General features: G+C 38.9%; 1 pseudogene; it reads right to left on the reverse strand.

Moving 5' to 3' along the window:
- Positions 1 to 7,000: 7,000 nt before the first annotated feature.
- On the reverse strand, positions 7,001 to 7,360 carry LOC147614189 (putative inactive receptor kinase At2g26730 pseudogene; annotated as a pseudogene).
- Positions 7,361 to 9,191: the final 1,831 nt, after the last annotated feature.

Genomic DNA, 9,191 nt, shown 5'->3' on the forward strand with positions numbered 1-9,191 from the left:
GTGTGGATGATGTACATCTAATCATTGCTCTCTATGTCGATGACATGCTGCTCATATAGTGAACCCCCGGAGGATGATGATGATGTATCTTATACTCATATACATGATGATGTATCACACATACACACATGCATGACGTGCACATGATGATATGACGAGACACATGATGATAGTGATATATGTGCACATGATGACATGGACATGTTATGCACATGATGTTGATATATGTGATAGTGATGTGTGCAGGCCAGATCATATGGGCATGATCTTGAGGGCAGGGATGACATCGAGCATTATGAGTTTTCATACATCTAGGCATGAAGAAATTCCATGGGAGCTTGCATTGGGTGAGCAAGGAGAGATATGGTGGGTGTATGTGAGTGGCATTCATAGTGCTAGTGTAGTATGAGTGATGTGTGCAGGCCAGATCATATGGGCATGATCTTGAGGGCAGGGATGACATCGAGCATTATGAGTTTTCATACATCTAGGCATGAAGAAATTCCATGGGAGCTTGCATTGGGTGAGCAAGGAGAGATATGGTGGGTGTATGTGAGTGGCATTCATAGTGCTAGTGTAGTATGAGTGAGATAGTGATTATAGATGGGTAAGATAGAGGTAGAATAGCAACCCACAAATTTTTCTCTCATTCATATGGCTCTTAAATAGGAAAAATACATGGCTACACTTTTACAATGATTGGTGTCATTTTTCAATGACCTTTTGTTCATTGGCTTGTGTTATTACAAGTACCCTTTTTTAATTGGACCACCTTGACTCTGCTCTAATGCTATTGGACCACCCTTTCCACCGTTCCCTTTTGTTTATACCCATTGGCTTTATGTAATGTGAGATTGTGTGCTCGTAAGCACATAACTGGCATCACTATTTAACACCCCCCTCTTTGATGCTAGGATGGTCATGAACATTAGCCTTGCCATTAGCCTTGCCATTAGCCTATGTCACCAAAAAGTGTAGGTGTTCCCCCCTTAAGCTAGGCTCAACCAATGGTGTATTGATTATGAAAAAAGGGTGTGGGATACTCCCCCCTTGAGTGCCCACATTTGCTCATAGCTCATGGAGTCATAAAAGGTGTAGGAGTTATACATAAATTAGCTCATTGAGCTTACAAATTAAAATGGCTAAAAAATCTTTTCCTCATTGAGGTCATATGAATCAAGTGGTGCATTTGATACAAAATTAGATTGTTGCTTTTGAAAGCACTTGTTTGCTTCATGCCCAAATCTTTGACAAATAGAGCATTTTGGTTTACCTTTGTTCCTACAATCTTTCTCCTCATGGTTGTTGTAGCCGCCGCAATAGGTGCACTTGAGTCCTTGTGTAGCCATTTGAGGTCTTGGATTCCTCCTTGTAGAGCCACGAATGCTAGACTACTTGATGTAGATGTCCATGCTTCCTTTTTCACCTTCATCTCTCTCTCCAATAGAGAGGCCTCAATATCATGCAATGATACATTGTCCATATTTGATAGATACTCAACCAAATCGCTATAACCTTGAATGTCACAGCTTGCCAATAAAATGGCCATAGCCTCATCATCTTCCAACTTCTTGTCAACAATGGAGACAAGTTGTTGCTTCAAGATCTTACATCTATTGATATGACTCATTACATCTTCATTGGGTTTTAGTTTAAGACCATATATTTGCATGAGTAATTTTACTTTGGAGTGTTTAGCCTTGGTGCCATAGATTTTTTCCATTTCATCCCAGGCCTCTTTGGCCTCATCAGTGATGCCACTAATGTTGTGGATTACTTCATCCCCTATTGCAGAAGCAATTATGCCTAGGAATTTCTCATTTCTCTCTTCCCATGCATCTCCTAGGGTATTCTTGGTGTCTCTCCCCTTTATTAGACCCCATAAGTTCTTTTGCATTAATAAATACATGACTTTAGATTGCAAGGTGTGAAACCTGAACCCATTAAATTTTTCTATTTCACTTTTGGGTGCAATTGCATGCAATGAGAAGATACAAGGAACTACAAATGGCAAGGTCTTACCTCCTTGGGACTCCCAAGGGCAGTTTCTATGCCTTACAATAAAAGATTTTTTCTTGGGTTTACTAAAATGAGTGCAAGGATTTGATTTGGCCAAAATGAATTGCTTCAGCTAAACACCTTGCATGTGTGTGTGAACTTATGTGGGTTGTGCAAGGAGATTAATGTAGGAGGAAAGAACAAGAAAGGAGGAATAATGTGATGAAATTGAGCTTAAAATAAGCCAAATTAAACTCCCAATGAGTGATTATTGAAGACTTTTGAAAAAGGATTTTAAGTTGATTACCTACAGCTTCAATGGAAGCTTCAAGATGAAGGGAGCTGATCAGGAAAATGCTCCATACAACCACATGGGTGCTTAGCTTGCCACAAGACTTTAGAGGCTCTTAGAAGGATATTAGGTAGACCTCCAACTCAAGCCATTTTTGTTCAGTCCTCACCATTTGCAAGAACGAGCCATTTTCCCAACCAAGCTGCTTAGTGTCTACTTGCTGAAAGCTGCTTGTTTGAAAGTCACACAATAATGGGCTTAATAATCATGAAATTTAATCATTAATATAGTAGAGAGGAGTGCCTAGTGTGCTCTAAGTGTCCCTACAAGGATTTTCCCAATGGTTGAGTGCACAAGGAGGAATTAGTGGATAAGGTGTGTGTGGTAATGGATATGGCAGCAAGAGGGTTGAAGCCTAATCACACTTAGTGAGTTAATTAGAGTGGATAATTGATGAAAAAGAGTAGAGAGATAAGTTATGAAATCTCATGTCATAAAACCAAGCTCTGATACCATGAATAACTTCCATGGGAGCTTGCATTGGGTGAGCAAGGAGAGCTATGGTGGGTGTATGTGAGTGGCATTCATAGTGCTAGTGTAGTATGAGTGAGATAGTGATTATAGATGGGCAAGATAGAGGTATAATAGCTATGGTTTTGGATTATTTGCTTGAGATTCAGATGCACCTATGGCACATCCTTGTCTTGGTGTGCACAATGATTCTTTTATGCCAAGAAAGTTTGACATTCTGGCCCATGAGTTTTGAGCTCATCATGTGGATGTCTTCAGTGCCAGATTCACATTATGACTCTAAGGATGGGCTAGTTATTAGTCTTCCCTGACTGCAACCCAGGAGGATTTGGTGCTAGCCTCATCATTGACATTTCTCTTCCATATTTACCATTTGACCCAGGTTGTTGGAGGGCCATTATTTTGGAGTTTGGATGGTTCAAATTTTCCTATGATCTAGGTAGTTCCATGATTAGCTTCATTATTGAGTCTGTTATCCTTTCCATTTGACCTTGGGTGGGTTATACAACTCCTTGGATTCACATTCAACTCAAAGGATGTAATATAGTGTCATCATTGGCATTACACTACATTTCTTTCTATTTGATCTAGGAGGGTTCATATGCTCTTGATGATGACATTAACATTCAGTTTTGGATGTGATTTTTGGATTTTGTATATAGCCTTTTGTATGTGTCTTGTGCATAACCACCCTTCGATTTTAAGGACGAAATCACTATAAGAGGGGATGGTTTCTAACAAAGGGATTTTAGGTTACACATGCACATGGGGGATGGGCCTAGGCACATGGGGCTTAGAGACATTTACACATGTGGTGTTAGGGAATGTGGGCCTTAACTTAGGCACCATACCTAGAACTATTGTAACCTTTTATGACTATTATGTCATTTCTTGGAGCTTATGCCCAAGCTTTCATGGCTCATGTCTAGGTACTACTCCCTATGATGAGTGGGACATGTGTGTACTCTATGCTAAAGAGTGCAATCCCATAGGTCCCTTCATTGCATGTTGTAAATATCTTACACACTTTCTACAAACAATCTCTTGCTACATCCTCATTCAATCATTGACGTGCACTTAGAGCATTAGAGTGTAGATTTTATTACATTTTTTGTCATTTTTCTTTCACTTTTTATGCTATCCATACTATCATCTGCACTCACTATCTTCACTAGATTCAATAAAAAAGTGACGACGATGATTCAAGAAAGAATATAACAAACAACTTGCATGCTTTAAGTTGATGCTTTTATTAACCACCTCAATAACAATAAGACTTTTGATTTACATGCTCTAGTGGATCCAATGATTTATTTGGGCTTATAAATTTTAATGTTTTTTTCCCATACTCTCAATTTGAACATATAACTAAGCTTTTTCTATTTACACCTCATTAATTGCAACTTGCAAATTATAACACTCTTTTTCCTTCTCTTTCATGAATTGGAGAGCTTGCATGTACCTTTGCTACAAGTTATCTAGGTCTTGTCTCATTATTCAAGAGAAAACATTAAGAAGATATATATACATTATGCACTTGATCAACAAGCCTCCTAGCGTACCCTAGCAAACCATTATTACTCACATACATATGTAATAAAACCAAAAATCTAAAAAATTATGAATTTTAACAAGTGAGAGGATTTGCTAGTAGATACAATGGACCCTCAACCCAAAGATCAATGTGTATCTTATCTATATTGGATTTTCACTTCTTTAGTTAACAACTACAAGGCATTCTAAAAAATAATTGGGGGGAGGGGGGGGCACAGTTCAGAGTCATATGAGGTGTGTCTTGGCAATCTTTGATATTGGTGGATTTCATTGATGGATTTGGGCTCTCTTTTTTTTCTAGAGCGAATGATTTTAGCAAGACCTCTCCTTCCCACCAGTGTGAGAAAAATGTGGTCCCATTAGGAAAAATATGAGCTCATTTTGGGGCCTTCTAAGGAGTTTCATGCTCTTTCTATCTCTTAAAAATGAGGCCACGATGAAATTTGAGCACATCATTCTCAAATTTTTTGGAGTTGGTAGATCTAGAATGTATTCTTCAAGATCTTTCCAATGGTATATATCATGATGGCATTCTAACATAGGATAGTGACGTTCCCCAAAAAGTGGCTTCAAAAGTGATGATGTGGCATGTAATATTACATTTTGGCAACTTAAATCTTGTTTGTGGTGTATCTTGAGCATTACTACTTCAAAGTTGTCGAAAATTGTATAGTTGAAATCTACTCGATAAGGTTCTTTGATATGTCACATGGAGGGGTTTTGACATAGGATTGACAATGCTCACCATGGCCCCATTTTTTAGAGAGAAAAAGAGCATGAAAATCCTTAGAGAGCCCCCAAATGAGCTCATAATTTCCCTGATAGTGGCCGACCGTGGGTGGCCCAAAGAGGCTCACAAGCAACTAACCAGCCCCGTGGGTGTCCTAGCTAGCCCCTCATGTGATATTTTTCACGTTAGCTTGTGAAGAGCTAGGTTGGGATCAGGAAGCCATTGGGTGATGAGTTGCAAGAGAGAGAGAGAGAGAGAGAGAGAGAGAGAGAGAGAGAGAGAGAGAGAGAGAGAGAGAGAGAGAGAGAGAGAGAGAGAGAGGACGGCACCTCTTTTATAAATTATGCTAGCCAAGCTCTTAAGCTTCAAATTGCATGCACTTTGAATTTATTATTTGTTGTTCTTTATCCAAATAATTATACTTTCCCATGGACTATTGGATTCATGATATGCTTAAGATAAACAAGGTATAGCCTCAAATATCCAACTACTTAGCCTTTTTATTAAAAAAATCCCCAACTAAATTATGGCGCTTCACATAAATGACATTTTACAAATGGTGCATCAAGAGTGGAAATGAGCCAAACATGAAGAACTCTTGGAAACATTTTACAAAAAAATTATGGTGCATCACGAGTGGACATTTTACAAACATGGTGCATCAAGGGTACAAACATGAAGAAATCTTGGAAACATTTTACAAACAAATTATGGTGCATCAAGAGTGGACATTTTACAAACATGGTGCATCAAGGGTGGGAATGAATGAAGAAATTTCTTGGAAACTTTCATTCATGTTGGGCTTACACATGCTAAAATAGTTTATGTATGAGGACTCACATTTACTTTGTATGGAGTAATGTGAGCTAGATGCACACCCACGAGTTTGAAGGACTATGCAAAAAAAAATGCATTAAGAAAAAGTACTTCATTTAAATATTCACATTTAAAATTCACTTAGAACCATTCAAGCTTTGACTTTAACAAAAAAAGGAATGTTTAGAAATTTTGAAAGAATAGTAACATATATGTGTCTCATGCAAGAGACAACTTATTCCAAAAGAATTGAGAGGGTGATGCATACATGTAGTGGGTAAAGAGGATTGTTTCCTTGCTCATTTCTCATTTTACAGCCGTCAAGAAGAGAATGAAGTGAACCATGAGATACGGATGGCATGACCTAGCATGATTTACCATATAGGCGAGTGCTACATGTACTCTCCCATAGTGCAATAGCCACTAGCTACAAGGATATTTTTGATGGGATGGTTTACCCTTCAAAATGACAAGTTTAATAGAAAAATGCATGTTTTTGACAATTTATCTTATTTTTTTGACCATCACTCAAAATAAGTATCTATATTTTACGATCAAAAAACCCAAAAATAAGCATGACACCCGTCAAAAACAACCTTGGAACCTTTGCCATTAGCGATGATGATGTAGATGATGTAGATGATGACTAGTGGCATTAAATGTGGTGGTGATGATGATGAAGACGATGGTGAATCTTATCAAGATGGTAGTGGTGAAGATTAGGTAGATAAGATTGTGTGAGATGGTGGTGGTGATGAAAATGATGATGCCAATGATGACAACAAGGAAGAATATGATGATGATGATGAATGGTGGTGGTGGTGGGGTGATGGCGATGATGATGATGATGGCAATGACGGTGATGATGATGATGATGGCAATGACGGTGATGATGATGATGTCAATATGACGGTGATGATGTTGAAGATGATGATGATGATGACGACGTCGAAGGGTCGTGACTCATGAGATGGAGGAGAATGATGGTGATGAGATGGAGGAGAATGATGGTGATGATGATGGAAGAAGATGAGGATGACCACAAACTATGATCATTATCCATCATCTTCTAGTCCACCCTAGTGTTGATCATAATACATGTCCGAAGAGGTGTCGTCGTGGTCGGATTTCCTCATGTTTTCAATCATGGTAACAACGTCGGCCATGGGGGGGCGTTTATCAGGGGAGGGTGAGACACAGGACAAGGCGATCTGGAGGAGCTGTGTCATTTCCTCTTGGATGTACTCGAATTTCAGGATCTCAAGGTCGAAGACTTGAGCGGTCCACTGCTCACGGCCGACGGATTGGACCCATTTAGGCAAATCGCTGCCGCCGTCGGCACTATTTATGGCGGCAAGGATGGGAGATTTTCCCGTGAGGAGCTCTAGAAGCAACACCCCGAAGCTGTAGACGTCCCCCTTGTAGGTGACCTTGCGCATGTCGCCGACCTTGCCCTTGTACGTGTGTCTTGGCAATCTTTGATATTGGTGGATTTCATTGATGGATTTGGGCTCTCTTTTTTTTCTAGAGCGAATGATTTAAGCAAGACCTCTCCTTCCCACCAAAGTGTGAGAAAAATGTGGTCCCATTAGGAAAAATATGAGCTCATTTTGGGGCCTTCTAACGAGTTTCATGCTCTTTCTGTCTCTTAAAAATGAGGCCACGATGAAATTTGAGCACATCATTCTCAAATTTTTCGGAGTTGGTAGATCTAGAATGTACTCTTCAAGATCTTTCCAATGGTATATATCACGATGGCATTCTAACATAGGATAGTGACATTTCCCAAAAAGTGGCTTCAAAAGTGATGATGTGGCATGTAATATTACATTTTGGCAACTTAAATCTTGTTTGTGGTGTATCTTGAGCATTACTACTTCAAAGTTGTCAAAAATTGTATAGTTGAAATCTACTCGATAAGCTTCTCTGATATGTCACATGGAGAGGTTTTGACATAAGATTGACAGTGCTCACCATGGCCCCATTTTTTAGAGAGAAAAAGAGCATGAAAATCCTTAGAGAGCCCCCAAATGAGCTCATAATTTCCCTGATAGTGGCCGACCGTGGGTGGCCCAAAGAGGCTCACAAGCAACTAACCAGCCCCGTGGGTGTCCTAGCTAGCCCCTCATGTGATATTTTTCACGTTAGCTTGTGAAGAGCTAGGTTGGGATCAGGAAGCCATTGGGTGATGAGTTGCAAAGAGAGAGAGAGAGAGAGAGAGAGAGAGAGAGAGAGAGAGAGAGAGGGGACGACACCTCTTTTATAAATTATGCTAGTCAAGCTCTTAAGCTTCAAATTGCATGCACTTTGAATTTATTATTTGTTGTTCTCTATCCAAATAATTATACTTTCCCATGGACTATTGGATTCATGATATGCTTAAGATAAACAAGGTATAGCCTCAAATATCCAACTACTTAGCCTTTTTATTAAAAAAATCCCCAACTAAATTATGGCGCTTCACATAAATGACATTTTACAAATGGTGCATCAAGAGTGGAAATGAGCCAAACATGAAGAACTCTTGGAAACATTTTACAAAAAAATTATGGTGCATCACGAGTGGACATTTTACAAACATGGTGCATCAAGGGTACAAACATGAAGAAATCTTGGAAACATTTTACAAACAAATTATGGTGCATCAAGAGTGGACATTTTACAAACATGGTGCATCAAGGGTGGGAATGAATGAAGAAATTTCTTGGAAACTTTCTTTCATGTTGGGCTTACACATGCTAAAATAGTTTATGTATGAGGACTCACATTTACTTTATATGGAGTAATGTGAGCTAGATGCACACCCACGAGTTTGAAGGACTATGCACACCCACGAGTTTGAAGGACTATGCAAAAAAAAAAAGCATTAAGAAAAAATACTTCATTTAAATATTCACATTTAAAATTCACTTAGAACCATTCAAGCTTTGACTTTTAAAAAAAAAAGGAATGTTTAGAAATTTTGAAAGAATAGTAACATATATGTGTCTCATGCAAGAGACAACTTATTCCAAAAGAATTGAGAGGGTGATGCATACATGTAGTGGGTAAAGAGGATTGTTTCCTTGCTCATTTCTCATTTTACAGCCGTCAAGAAGAGAATGAAGTGAACCATGAGATACGGATGGCATGACCTAGCATGATTTACCATATAGGCGAGTGCTACATGTACTCTCCCATAGTGCAATAGCCACTAGCTACAAGGATATTTTTGATGGGATGTTTTACCCTTCAAAATGACAAGTTTAATAGAAAAATGCATGTTTTTGA

Source organism: Cibotium barometz, chromosome 42 (genome assembly GCF_041138505.1).
Source record: "Cibotium barometz isolate CiBa-2024 chromosome 42, ASM4113850v1, whole genome shotgun sequence".
Classification (NCBI taxonomy): Eukaryota; Viridiplantae; Streptophyta; class Polypodiopsida; order Cyatheales; family Cibotiaceae; genus Cibotium; species Cibotium barometz.